Genomic DNA, 15,718 nt, shown 5'->3' on the forward strand with positions numbered 1-15,718 from the left:
GTCGGCTCTCTGCACTGCCTGTGTTACCTGTGCCACTTTGAGTTACCCTACCCCTACGTCTATTAAAAAGCCCTGATACATTGTGCCCTCCCAACCACACAGAATACTGACTTAGTGCAGCTTTAACACTAGATTGTGGACTGACTGCAGAGTTTAGACTATGGACTGACTCCAGCATTTACAATAGAGGATTTACTGTCCGCAAAGTTTAGACTATGGACTGAATTTATGCAACATTTACATTAGACTATGGACTGACTCCAGCATTTACAATAGAGGATTTACTGTCTGCAAAGTTTAAACTATGGACTGAATTATTGCAACATTTACATTAGACTGTGGACTGGCTGTAGCATTTAACCTAGACTGTGAACTGAATGGCTGCAGTGTTTAATGAGACTCTGGACTGACTGCAGCACTTACACTAGACTATAGACTGCAGCACTTACACTAGAATGTGGATTTACCTCCTGCAATGTTTAGACTAAACTGTAGCCTCACTGACTGCAGTTTTTACACTTGCCTAAGGCCTGACTGACTGCAGCATTTACATTAAACTAAGGGCTGACTGACTGCAGCATTAATAGTAGACTGTGGACTGACTGCTTGCAGAATTTGCAAAAGACTATGGACTAACTGCAGCATTTATACTAGACTGTGAACTTACTGCCCGCAGCGTTTAGACTAGATTGTGGCCTTACTACAGCATTCACAGTAGACTAGAGACTGACTGCAGGGTTTACACTAGACTGTGGGTTGTCTGACAGCAGTTTTTTCACTAGATTATGGACTGCCTGACTGCAGTGTTTATGCCAGACTGCTATCTATATAGATAAGATATTCTCGGCCATCGAGGGTCTTTTGAATTTATATAAGACTATGGACTGGCCACCAAGTTAGACAAAGGGCAACTGTGTCAGGTGGACATTAGAGGAGTGTGACAGTAGCAGATAGACATGCAGCTGAGCAACCTCATTCCCCTAGCTATGTTAAAAATAAAAATTATAGGGAGCCTCCAACAGATTTTTAGCTGTCTCCTCATGAACAGTATTCCTACAGAGAGTCAGCTAAAGATCTTATTAGCTGTATTCAGGATTATAATCCCTGACAATTAGGAGAGGAGAATGAGTCAGCTCTTCAGCTCAATGTTCTGAAGTCATTTCTGTGACAAATGCCTTTAAGAGGCATTCCGTTTTGATCCATCGTAGTAGAAGTCTATGGGAATCATAACGATCCAGCTGGTTCCCATTATGCAAGACGGAAAACAAAGTACTGTCGACCGGACTTTTTTTTTCCATTCTGCATAACGGAAACCAGACGGATGCGTTATGATTCCCATAGACTTCTGTTATGACGGAAAGCAAAATGGAATGCCTTTTAAAGGCTTCCATTTTGCATTCCGTCATAATACAAGTCTATGTGCAGCATAACTGATCCGTCCTGTTTCCGTTATGCAGGACTGGACTCCTGCATAATGGAAACTAGGAAGGAATCCGTTATGCTGCCCATAGACTTGTATTATGAAGGATCAAAATGGAATGCCTCTTAAAGGCTTCCGTTTTGACTTCAGTCTTACGGAATTCTTAACGGTAATGTGAACCCGCACTAGACTTTACAATATTTTTGTATAGATTTTAAAGTGACATCAGGTCAGATCTTTAAATCAAAAAAGCATTGAAAAAACTAGAAAAACTCCAACAACAAAAATGCAGCATTCTGTAGCTTTTTCCATTTTTTCAAGTGTTTTCACACCACCTTCTATAGAGGCTGAAAATGCAAAAAAAGGGCTATTGGGCAAACAAACTGCTAAAAAATATCAGCCAAAATTTGTGTACTATAAACGTCCTTACCCTTAGTGAGTGTAATATTTGAAATCAGTTTGTGTCGGTGTACTTTGCACCAAATTTTTCTAATGGCACACATTGGTAAATTTAGCTCATCTTTACACCTAAAACTATTGTCCAGAAATTCTACTCCAGTTTTCTGCACAACCTCTCCCACTTTTTTTTATGACTTTTAAAAAAAATCTCCCAGTAAAAATGAAGTGAAACTCATTAACACGCTAACCACACTCACTTTTCCATCTATTTTTCAAAACTGGAAAACCTCAAGTAGTCACAAAAGAACTATCTTGCTCCTTTTTGAAAACAGAATTCTGGAGTACAGGACTCGATAATTTCCCTCCTTTGCCTCACAGGTTTTCATCTACTTCTCCGTATAAGAAATGTCTCTTGACTTTGTTTCCCGATTCAGAAACTGTAATAACTTTATTGTCATTTTAACTTGAAGTGAAATAAAAACAAGTGGGTTATTTCTTAATATATATTATTTGTGATAGATTTTATCTGCAATAGGACAACAACCAAAAACATACAGCAAATGTCATTAAGAACTATTCTCATCATAAAGAACAAGGAGTCCTGGAAGTGATGATATGGCCCACATTAAGACCTAATCTCAGCTTGAAGTCTCTCTGGGATTACATCAAGAGACAGAATGATTTGAGCAAGCCTACATCCATAGAAGAACTATGGTTAGTTTTCCAAGATGTTTGGAACAACCTCGCTGCCAAGTTCCTTAAAAAAACAACTGTCTGCAAGTGTACCTAGGAGAATTGGTGCTTTTTTGAAGGTAAAGTGTTGTCACATCAAATATTGATCTAATTTACATTTTTATTGTGTTAATTAACTTTCCATTTTGTTAATTTTTTTTTATATTTAAATATTTTATTAATTATAATACAAAAAATACAGGTCAATACAACATTTATAATACTATAAAGTCCACAAGTCCGTCGATTCCAACCCTGAGCATACTCGGCAATAATTACATAGACACAAGTACCCATAACAATATGAGTACTGAAAGTCGAGTGGAGATCCCGCCCTCTGGGGGAGAAGGCCGGAATCCCCCAGCATCCGTTATTTAATGCCTGAGGGACCTGCCATCCCCCAGCATCTCTGCAGATGCTACAATACTCCAGAACAACTGCACATTCTTTGCCGATACAGACATGTAGAAAAGACCGGACTAATGAGATCTTCCCCAACCCACCCCCCGAACCCCCCACCCTGCAGGAAAAAAGAAAAAAAAAAGAGAAAAAAGGAAAAAAATCCTAATTAATTATCCGTGTCCCAATCTTCCCATAGCTGACTCCACTTTGCGCAGGATCCTCTTTGTTTGTACAGAATCCTCTCATAGTTTCTCACTTTCTCAACCAAACCCAACCAATTACTGCAGTCTGGAGTAGAAGAGCAAAACCATGATCTAGAAATGAGAAGCCTAGCCAAAAACATCACCTTGATCAACAAACGGTGTTTGATAGGCTGGTAATCAACCTCCGATAGGTCTCCCAGGACCCATATCCTGGGAGACAAGGGAACCACAATACCGAGTTTACGAGCCAGGTTGGATTGGACCAGTCTCCAATAGCTGCTCAACATTGGGCAGTCCCAAAACAGATGTAAGTGATCTGCCTCGGAGTCACCACAGCGTGGGCAGTCAGAGGAGGCTCTAAGTCCCCTCCTATATAACCATACAGGTGTCACATAAATTTTGTGCATAATATTAAATTGTACAACCGTGTGATTAAAATTATGTGAAACCAACTTTAAACTTTCCCCTATATTCTCCCAATTTAGAGGGCCCACCTCTGAAAGTAAAGAAGACCAGGATTTCTGTCCTGGAGAGAGAACATCTAAAAAAAATTTCTTCATTAAGTGACTATAACAATGTGATATTTTAATTCTCGTGACGGTTTTCTTGCAAATTAAATCGTGTAAAAATTCAGGAGTATCTATAATAAAAACGTGGCTGTTCGTAGTGCTAGAAAGTGCTAACCTCAACTGAAAGTATGCATACCAAGCCACCTCACCTAAATTTGCCCTTTGCTTTAGTTCCTTAAGGGGCAGGATTTGTCCACCACTAACCACTTGATGTAAATACTGGACATTTTTGGTCCTCCAATACTGGCTACAGCTCAAATCACTCAGGTTCATAAGCTTTGAATTATGCCATAATGGGGTGCAAACGAGTGATGCCTTGACTCCGCACCAACTCCTTATGGCCGCCCAAGTCTTTATAGCCATTCTGCAGAAAAGTGTGTAACCACCCAGTGTATTTAATAAGTAGTCAGATTCCAATACGGTAAAAAAATCCGAAAAACCTGAATCCTTCACCACTCTGCTGCAGAAATGGCTATTTTCCCAATCATTAAAAAGGCAGAGTTGGGAGGCCACAAAGTAGCCCTTAAAATAGGGGAGGTTAAGACCTCCCCGATTATAGGGCATAGAAAAATAAAGTGCCTTCAGTCTCACGCGCTTCCTCCCCCATAATAAGTCGTTAAGCATCCGCTCTATCAATCTAAAGTATTTATCTGCGATCCAAACAGGCGAGTTATGCAAGACGTAAAGAACCTGGGGAAGCACTACCATTTTTATTAAGGAAATTCTGTCCGCTCTTGCAAGCAGAATTTTTTGCCATATCTTAATTTTAGCCCTCAGTTTTATCAGCAAGGGGATCAGATTGAGTTGTAAATATTCCTGTGGTATAGCAGAAACTGTTATCCACAGGTACTTTATTGAGTCCGAGATCGTTAACTGGTTATCCCATTCGCCCCGCAACTCGTCTATAGGGAGGAGAACGGTCTTCTCCCAGTTGATCTCCAGACCAGATGGATCAGAAAAGAGACCAACCAGGTCCATTATACGAGGGAGAGTGGTATCTGTTTGATGAATAAAGACCAGGATATCGTCTGCATAAAGGGATACACGATCGTGCTTCCCCATTATACCAAAACCGACCACCTTCGGATCCTGCCTTATACTAGCCGCTAAGGGTTCAATGTAAATGTTAAATAAGAGGGGGGAGAGGGGACAGCCTTGACGGGTACCTCTTTCTAGAGCGAAGCTCTCTGTCGTCATATCATTGATCCTAATCCTAGCCACTGGAGAGTTATATAATAGCTGAACCATCGCCATAAATCTTGGGCCAAAGCCCATTTTTTTCATCACCTCCCAGAGAAAAGTCCACTCCACCCTGTCGAAGGCTTTAGTAGCGTCCAGCGACAGGATGGAGCGGGTACCACACTCCGGGGACTGAATATTCATAAATAGTCTATGGAGATTATGCTGGGTGCCTCTTTTTGGCATGAAGCCATTTTGATCTGGGTGAATAATAGTAGATATTACCCGCAAAAGCCTCCTTGCCAAAACTTTTGATAGTAACTTAACATCAGTATTTAATAAGGAGATTGGCCTGTAGGAGCTCAATTCTGCCGGGTCTTTATCCTTTTTTGGAATTAAAACAATGAGAGCCTCCATCATAGAGCATGGTAGTCCCCCTCCATTTAATGCTTGAGTAAAAACCTCTAGCATCTGAGGGAGAATCACTTCACTGTACTTACGATAAACCTCATATGGAAGGCCATCCAATCCTGGCGATGAGTTCCCCGAGATAGACCCCAGGGCCTCCTGCAGCTCCGAGAGAGACAGCTCCTCTTCCAGACATTCTATTTGAGCTTCATTTAAAGTAGAGAGAGGAATTTTCTCCAAGAACCGCATCGCCAGTTCGGATGACAAACCAGGAGAGGATCTATATATCTGAGTAAAGTATTGTAAAAAAGTATCTCTGACTCCTTCTAAATCTGTTATAATTACCCCCTCTGTGTTACGAATCAAAGTAATGGATTGTTTTTTCTTATCTTGTTGTGTAATAATTCTGGCTAAAAGCTTACCAGGGCGTCCAGACTCTGAAAAATATTTAATCCCCTCAAAAAATACTCTATGGTTTGCTTTCTCAGTTACATATTTCTCCAGAGAACAGCTGGCCTTCTGAAACTCTTCCCTGTTATACTCAGTGGGTTGGCTGATAAATCGCTCAGTTGTAAGTGCGACAGTCTTGACCAGTTCCTCCTCTTTTTTCCTAAATGTTCTCTTTACTGCCGCGATCTCACTTATAAAAACCCCCCTCAAGTATGCTTTCAAGGAGTCCCACACTATATTAATGTTAGCAGAGGGTAGATTCACCTCCAAAAAGGAGGATATCAGTATCCTGATAGACTGTGGATTGTCCAGAATAGTGAGCCAGTATGGATTCAACTTGAATCCTAACCCCCCACCATCCTTATTCTCCCCAGTGCGAACCTCAATTAGTACGGGTGAATGGTCCGAGACTGTTCTTACTCCATATCTTATCTTCCGGATGTTGCTCAGATTGCTCTCATTAGTGAATGCTAGATCAATCCTGGACATTGCTCTGCCACTCCTACTAACACAGGAGTATACTCTCTTTCCTCCGCCCAGATGTTCCCATATATCCACCACTCCTACCTCCAAGCAGAACTGGGGCAACGGCGAATTACAAAAGTTCCTTCCCCGTGCTACATCTGATCTAAATCTGTCTTTTTTGGGGTCCATAACCGCATTAAAATCCCCCATCAGGATTAGCCGACATTCTGGTCTCTGTTCAAGAAAAAGCGTTAACTGGATCAGTGGGTACATTGAAAATGGCGGGGGTATATAGAAAAAAGCGAGAATATAACTGTAACCATACAGCTTACCATGCAAAAAAATAAATCTACCCTGATCATCTATATGGGATTTTATGAGGATGAAATCTACAGAGTTATGAATCAGAACTGAGACACCCCTAGAAGAGCCGCTAAAGGTGGAATGATAGGATTGAGCGCTCCATCCCGTTGTCAGGCGGGACAAGGTTTCGTTTCCATTTTGTTAATTGACAACAAACTAAACCATTAATGCTTCTATTTTTGAAAGCATTCTTAATTTGCAGCATTTTTTCACATTTGCCTAAAACTTTTGCAGACTGTATTCTATGTAGGAAAATCTTTAATGCTGCTTTGCTGAAAAGTTGACATGAATTAGCTTGGCAGTATAAGGTGTAATGAGACTGAGGACTGTCCAGCGACCTTAGGTATATTTACAGCTTACATCATGAGTCATGACAGTTTAGGTCATATTTCTCATCTTCAGTTTGCCATATTAAAAATATATTTTTATATTTTAATAGTATGGGTGTTTTCACCAGCAGTGATGTCCACTATGTGTATTTTTTTATTGTTTACATATTTTTATTTAAATTTTGGAGAAAATGGGGGTGATTTGAATTTTTAGCTTGTCTCATTGACTCCAATTAGCATTGGAGTCAATAAGAATTTTACTATGTCCCTATAGAGTCGTGCCACAGGCAGGGGCTCCATAGCACTTACTATACAGCAGCCTCCTGTCACACAGGAGAATGAGGGCTGCTGCATACACGCTCAGTGAGAGTTTTACTATGTTCCTATGGAGCCCTGCCACAGGCAGGGGCTCCATAGCACTTACTATACAGCAGCCTTCTGTCACACAGGAGAATGGGACTGCTGCATACACGCTCAGTGAGAGTTTTACTATGTTCCTATGGAGCCCTGCCACAGGCAGGGGCTCCATAGAACTTACTATGCAGCAGCCTTCTGTCACACAGGAGAATGGGGGCTGCTGCATACACACTCCGTCTCCCCTGATCCCCACCGGGGAAGCCAAAACACACCTATAGGCATGCGCTTTGGGGTTTTATGGTATCCAGATGCTGTGGTCACATTTGACCACAGCATCTGAAGGGTAAAAAGTCCAAGACCGGCATTACCACCAGTTGCGGACATTACTGCCAGGAATCTGCTATATGAAACAGCAGATACCCGGTAATCATGGTTCCGCTGCACACACCCAAGGGTGCCATTTTTAAATGCCCCACCACCAACATAAATTTACATTGGGCGGTCAGGAAATGGTGAAAGACGTAATAAAATAAATTATATGCCAAAAGACGTGTAGCTTAAAAAGGTTGCTCCATCTCAGTCTTTCATGGTCAAGATAGGAATAACCCACAGTAAGTGCAAAAACTGCCAAGCAACAGGCCCCCACCGTTTTCATAACTTCCTCAATAGTGAATGGGAGCTACTCAAATAGTGTACCGTAGTACAATAAGCCATTCTATGTCCTTAATTCCAGAGATACAAAAATTGCATAGCTTGCTGCGCAAGACTGACCTCTCTGATATTTCTGGAATTTTGGCCATCCGCGCTTACTGTGGGTTATTTCCATCTCGCCATGAAAAGTTGAGATAGGACAACTCCTTTAAACAATAATGATGTTGTGCAGAATACTCCTTAGGGCAGATATAACAAAGCTGTACAAATGAAAACCATAAGATTGAATACTTATCTAAAAGGCCAATGTGCATCAATTTTATATAGTCTTTGCTATTCTCTTGTAAGCTTTGCTACAGTTTGTCAGCATAAGCAAAATGTGTGATCTAGGACCGCCTAGATTAAGTACATTGCACCAAACTTTTCATTACGCCATGCTTGACATTTTTTTTTTTTTATAAAGAATAGTATTACCCTTTTCATTGGTCAGTGCACTGGGGCTCAATAAGGAAACACATGTATGTCTACTTTGTAATGGAAACATTTTGAACATTTTTAGAATCGTAGGTAAACACAAAAAAAACAACATCTTAGGATATGGCAGTACTAGACAGAAAAATAAAACCATTCTAAAATAATAATAATAATAAATTATAGAAATTACAGTTTGTTATCTTTTGTAAGATCCCAAGTGAAATATGAATAACTAAATTAAAATGAAATCCCCTTGTCTCCTTAAACTTTCCTCTAATCATATGATAGCCGGTCTGAATGGCATGTAACATTATGCAAAATGAGCAATGATAGTAAGTGTTCTCATTTGCATGCAATGATCTAAACCTAAAATGTCATTACAGTTTAATAAATTATATATTTATGAAATCTTTAAATTGCTGAAATGTGCTCAGGGGATTTTATAGATATGAAAAAAAGAAGTGATGAGACTTATCACAAGCAGATTTTTTTTTTCCCTTTTATGATAAAGCAAAGGCACTTTGACATGAGGTATTTATAAATTACTAAAGTTAGACCTGCTACAGGCTACTATAAAATTAGATTAGGGGAAGGAAATTACACATATTTAATATTACCTGGTATGAAATGAAAGAAATGCATTTAAGTTCATGAAATGATCTTGGGTTATGGTGTCTGTTTATTACATTTCTGCATTGTTTAATCTAATGAGTCAACCGAACAGATTGTTGAAAAATAGCACAAGAGCAAAAAAGACAATAAATCTGAGAACAATGGTTGCATTTGCCTTTCATGTAGGACTGAATTATGTCTCTCTGCTAACTGACTTCTTACATTTCCATTATCACTTTTATGCCATTTTATGTTGCTAGGATAATATTTTGCACTTTGTAGTTATAGAATATGCTGATGGTATGGATAAGAATTTCAAATCTTAAGGTGAATGTCTACCTTTCAAAACCCTGCTGTTTTTTATCAGAACTCTGTTTTTGTTGTATTGGGCTTGAAATTGCCGGCATAGAAAAAGTTCAGTGATAAAATTCAAGCTGACTGCAGCCACCACTAGGGGGAGCCTACTGCACATGTGTTATACAATGACAGTAAGAATGAAAAAATGATGTGGCAAATGCAAATACATTGGTTACATATTGGTGCTTTGCCAGCTGTGATCCCTGCTGATTCATTGAGCAATGCAGTGTCAGGAAAGTAGGTCTAATTTGTCTTCTATCAGCTCCACTTAACTTTTTCTGGGTAGCAAAATAAATACTGTAACAGTAATTATAATCACTCCATAAAACTTCCTATGTTGAGAGTTCACAGTTAAAATTAGGCTAGTGTCAAAAACATAGACTTCCATCTATTTAAATACCTTTGCTGGTCACCAGGAAACCTAAAGCTCAGGCACCCTCTGTCTGGAGAGGGTGCCTTAAATACCTAGAAACCTTCAGCTATTGGCTGGGGAAACATTTGGAAGCACATACACTGACCGTTTAAGAGGTCAGAGATGAGTGTGCACCCTAAGACCCCTTTCACACGAGCAAGTTTTCTGCGTGGGTGCAATGTGTGACGTGAACGCATAGCACCCACACTGAATCCTGACCCATTCATTTTAATGTGTCTGTGTACACGAGCGTTTTTTTTTTCACGCATCAGTTCTACGTTGCGTGAAAAATGCAGCATGTTCTATATTCTGCGTTTTTCACGCATCCCTGGCCCCATAGAAGTGAATAGAACTTCAGAGAAAATGCATTGCAGATGCAATGCGTTTTTCACTGATGGTTGCTAAAAGATGTTGTTTGTAAACTTTCAGTTTTTTATCACACGCCTTAAAAACCCATCAAAGCGCATTGTACTCGTGCAGAAAAAAACTGAGCAACTGAACTCAATTGCAGACAAAACTGACTGAACTTGCTTGCAAAATGGTGCGAGTTTCACTGAACGCACCCTGAATGCATCCGGAGCCAATCCGTCCCGCCTAAGGCCCCCCCTTAGGGGCCTAAGGGAGCATCAGTCAGGAGCATGGAGGCAGCCGCATGGAGAGGATACCAGATGGCATAGTGAGTCGAGACGCATCCACATCCACAGGGAACAGCAGGAGGGCATTGGGCATGGACCACAGACCTAACTAGTACACGGATGGTTCATTGATGTCAATGAGCACTATGTAATAATTCAAACACCTGCAGTTGGATTCTCCAGAAGATTATATATTATAGCTGAGAGTTGTAAAAGTGATTCATTTTGATCAGCTTATTATCGGGTAACCCTTCTAAAAAAATAAATAAAGGAGGGGTGTTTAAATAGACAAAATATGGACAAGATATGGATCAAGAGTTAAAGGGAGTCTGTCACCACATTTGAGCATATTAGACTGATCAAATAGCGTTATATGTGCCACCGAGAACTTCAAAACTGTACCTTTGTTTGTTGAGAACTTAAAAACTGTACCTCTGCCTGCCCGTTTACTCTCCTCCTCTCCTTTTCCACTGCGGCTGTGCGGTCAAATTCGTAGCGGACGCAGTGGAAAAGGAGAGAGGAGGAGAGAAAACGGGCGGGCAGAGGCACACGGGGGGCGGGGTTATGAGCCATTGAGGAGGTGCTGCCTGGGGCTCGGACGATTGAGACGCCGCCCTGGGCACTTGAGAGAGCGCATTTACAGAATCTTAAAAGTTCACTTTTAGCTGAAAGAAAACTCCATTAGATACAACAAAGGTACCTTTTCTAAGTTCTCGGTGGCACATATAACGCTATTTGATCAGTCGAATATGCTCAAATGTGGTGACAGACTCCCTTTAACTAAGCGTACATTATTTCAGAATAGAGAAGATGTAATTGAGAATACAGATCCATATATTAACAGTTTTTCACTTACATATTACAGCAACAATCATCTAAGTATATCATCTATTAAGCATCCCATAGCAATGACCTGGTTACCATGGACAGCAATGCCAAATGTCTATTCTACAGAATTGCATTTAATTTTCTTTTATTGCACAAATTACACCATTTCCATTTTACTAATAGGCAAGCAAAGCAAATTGCAAATGAAAATCAGCCCTACATAATTATGCTCCTAAGAATTTACTTAACACCTTAACAATAGTAGCACAATATAATATACATACATAGGCAGATAACAAATACGTGCTGCATATTTTGAACACTATGTACAGAAAAGGGCATAATATCTATTCCAACCTCTTTGAGACTCATATTCCATAGAAACTATCTGCCTTTCTGTCCCCTGCTTGTTTTAAAGCCTTAGATAACTTGTGGAACACATCAGAAGCACAATAGAATATTCTGATAAAATATTACATTTAAAATGTATTAACTGGAAAATCAAGAGCCTGTCAGCGTAGTGCATATACATGACATTGAGATAATGCAGAAAAATTATCCTCAAACAGTAACAGAGATGACTGATTGTTCATTGCTACGCCTCTAGCTGAATTTAAAAAGCAATTATCTGCAGAGGCCTTTTGGGACTTGTAGGTAAAGGCCAGATAGCTAACAGTTATTGGATGAAATGTAATTGGTAAAGTTTCTGTAACCAGTTTGTGTAAGAGAAACATATTATAATTAAGTGTATTCCCACAAGAACTGAGACATGTTTTTGTGTAGATTTGGGCAAAAAGAACATTAAAAAAAAAAGAATAATAAAATACATTTAGATAACGCAACCTAATATTATTGTTCTAAATTATTTCCAATTTACAAATACATAGGGGACAGCAATCAACATAAACATTTTGTGTTTAATCCAAGGGTTTACAAAGGAAACAAAATATCAATAGTTGCATCAAACTGTACAGTGGCTAAACGGTTTAAAAACTCTTTTGAAGGGATGCAATATGAAATGGTTACTTTATGTGAATTACCTGCTAGAAGGAAATATTGTTATTAGGGTACACTGGGGTAGAGGCGGAGGATACCACAAAACGCGTAGGTGTCTGCTCTGCAAGACAATCAACATCCTATAAAATCAATACATGGCAAATATTAACATTTCTTTTTTAATATAACAATTCGGGAGCATCTCTCTATTTATCCTCATGGACATATATGAATAAATTATTACCGTTCCCTTGTCAATGGGATATATTGTGACAAACTGACACCGATCAATTAGTGCAGACAATACCAGAGTGTGTAAGGACAAATGCTATTGACAAGAACAATGGTATTTATATATTTCCAGGAGGAATAACAGAGGAACAACATAGCATAGAGTTCCATGAAACAGTGTAACAGCGACCTCCCTATCAAGCTGTTTGGACACACGCAGAGCTTTGGTTCACCTGATTAGAACCCTGTTTTTCCGTTGTTGATCCGAGGCTCCGTTCCTGAGTTATTATGGCACTTTTCCTTAATTTGAAAATTAGACATTTGGTGCAATGAGGGCATCACTTGTTGCACCCAAGATCCACTCATTTCTGTGTCCAGCCACTAATTAGATGCTTTGATTGACCGGACCAGGCAGTTGCAAAGCAGTGAGTAAACAAGAAATTGGTTTCACAGTTTCTCTAGTGAAGAGCTCGTCAGTACAAGCCAGAATAGATATATTCTACTATGTATGCCATCTCACACTCTGCCAACTGAGGAGATCATTTAAGGGCATCTGTCAGCATATTTGTACCCGGCTGACCTGTTATATGCGCACTTGGCAGCTGAAGGCATCTGTGTTGGTCCCATGTTAATATGTGCTCGCATGGCCTAGAAAAATGCTTTGATATATGCAAATGAGCCGCTAGAAGCAACGGGGGTGTTGCCATTACTCCTAGATGCTCTGCTCTCTTTGCAACTGCTTCACCCTCAGCACTTTGATTGACAAGGACATGCAGTGTAAATTACATCACACCCCGTCAGAAAGTACAATAATGCCATAGTCACAAAAAACATTCAAGTGCTACTGCTACACTTATTTATAAAGTGAGATGCTTAGCAAATGCATTTTGTACAAAACCATTTGAGCCCGTCTGCCAAACATCAAGGCGATCTCTGTAAGACAGGTACCTATAACTAAATACTACCTGTTATGCGCCTTAATGGCAGCCATAAAGTTCAGGAAGTGTTAGTTCCACATGCATGCTGGGTCCACTCTGCCTTTTACCATTTTTAGTGCCATAAAGGCCACCATTACTTCCAGGGGATGGCGGCCATTATGGCGCATAACAGGTAGTATTTAGTGTTAGATCGCCTTGACGGTTGGCTTTATAAATAAGCGTAGCATTAGCGCTTGAATGTTTTTTGTGACTATGGCATTATTGCACTTTATCTGGTTTGCAGAGTGCTGATACATTGTCTTATTTCTCTATGTTTCTAGCCATGGCAGTTTGCTCCTGGGCATTGGGATGTGCTGAATAACCCCCTTTTTTTTGCAGAACTTAATAAACACAAGTTCGCTCAACACTATTAATAACCCTCAACATTTAGTGATATACTCATAAAGCAGTGGACCCTTGACCAATCTTGATTTTTAACTATTTAGGACTGCCTCCAAATTTGCATGCACAGTAGCATGCAAAAGTTTGGGCTCCCCTGGTCAAAATCACTGTTACTGTGAACAGTTATGCAAGTTGAAGATAAAATGATCTCCAAAAGGTATAAAGTTATAGATGACACAATTACTTAGTATTTTTACATTTTCAAAATAATAAAAAAGGAAAAGGGCTTGAAGCAAAACTTTGGGAACCCTGCATGGTTATTACCTAGTAGCACTCCCTTTGGCAAATATCACAGCTTGTAAACTCTTTGCGTAGCCAACTAAGAGTGTTTGAATTTCTGTTTGAGAGATTTTCATCCATTCTTCCTTGCAAAAGTATTCCAGTTCTGTGAAATTCCTGGGCCTCCTTGCATGCACTGCTCTTTTGAGGTCTATCCACAGATTTTTAATGATGTTCAGAACAGAGGACTATAAAGACCATGGGGGAACCTCCAGCTTGAGGTAGTCTATTGTGGATTTTGAAGTGTGTTTATGATCATTATCTATTTGTAGAATATATCTTCTTTTCAACTTCAGCTTTCTTAGAGTTAGTGAAACATGATAGAAAATAGTCAGAGTGGCACTGAGTTTATCTACCTCCGCCTGTACTGGCTAGGGAGGGGGAGAAGCCAGCGGCCATAAGACCATTGGGGTTCAATATGAACTCGGGTTTTAATTTTACTGAGATTTCCTGTTTGGAATGGATGACAGGCTCAACATGGGATACCCCCACACAGACACAGGCTCAGGAGGAGTTTAGAGGGGGAATTAGGTCCACGTTTAGTACCCCTTTGCCCGCCAGTAGTAGTATAGATATATTCCAATGAAAAGTACATGAAGGGGTATAATCCCTGGTATATCCCCAAGCATGCAAAAATTTAGATATAGGGGAAGAAAAAGCCCTGAGATGGCTACAATCATGTAATGATTTGGTTATCAAACCGGCGGACAAGGGGGGCAACGTGGTCCTGATAACCAAAGATTATTATCTGACAGAAGCCTGCAGACAACTAGAGAATAATGATGTATATGAGGAATTGAAAACAGATCCCATATACAAAATCCAGGGCTATTTGAGAAGCCTATTACATAGGCATACAGAGTGAGATGTACTGTCACGTAGAACAGCTGAGAAACTGTTACCCCTGTTTCCAAAAAAACCATATGGTACTTTGCACCGAAAATTCACAAGTCACTGACCCATCCCCCTGGTGGACCTATAGTCTCGGGGGTTGGGTCAGTGACTGAGCCTTTATTTGTCTAAATACATTGATTGGCTGCTTAGGCCTATGGTGCAGCAGGCCCCTTCACATCTCAGGTACAGGGCTGATTTACTGCTGGCACTGAAATGCTTCCAGTGGCAGAGGGGATTTTCGCTGGTGTCCTTGGATGTGGAAAGCCTGTATACGCGTATCCCACAGGATGAGGGCATAGAGGCAGTGATGGAAGTCCTAAGTAATACTGACAAAAGTGCGGTCTTTTTGGACTTCATCAGAGAAGCACTAAGCCTTATTTAGAAAAACAATGCCTTCAGATTTGTGGATAGGTGGTATAGACAAACGTTCGGTACTGCTATGGGTACCCCTGTCACATGTACATTCGCTAACTTATATCTGGCAAGATTTGAGGATAAGTATAAATGCTCTAGCACCAATCCCTTGCTTCCCTATATACAAAAATATTTTAGGTTCATAGACGATATATTAGTAGTGTGCTCAAGTACAGAAACTATCTTCAGGGATTTTGTAGAGTACCTTAATCAGGCCAACAAGATGAAAATGCTGTTCACGTATAAATTTGGGGGCTTACAGCTCGAGTTCTTGGATGTA

Source organism: Bufo gargarizans, chromosome 5 (assembly GCF_014858855.1).
Source record: "Bufo gargarizans isolate SCDJY-AF-19 chromosome 5, ASM1485885v1, whole genome shotgun sequence".
NCBI lineage: Eukaryota > Metazoa > Chordata > Amphibia > Anura > Bufonidae > Bufo > Bufo gargarizans.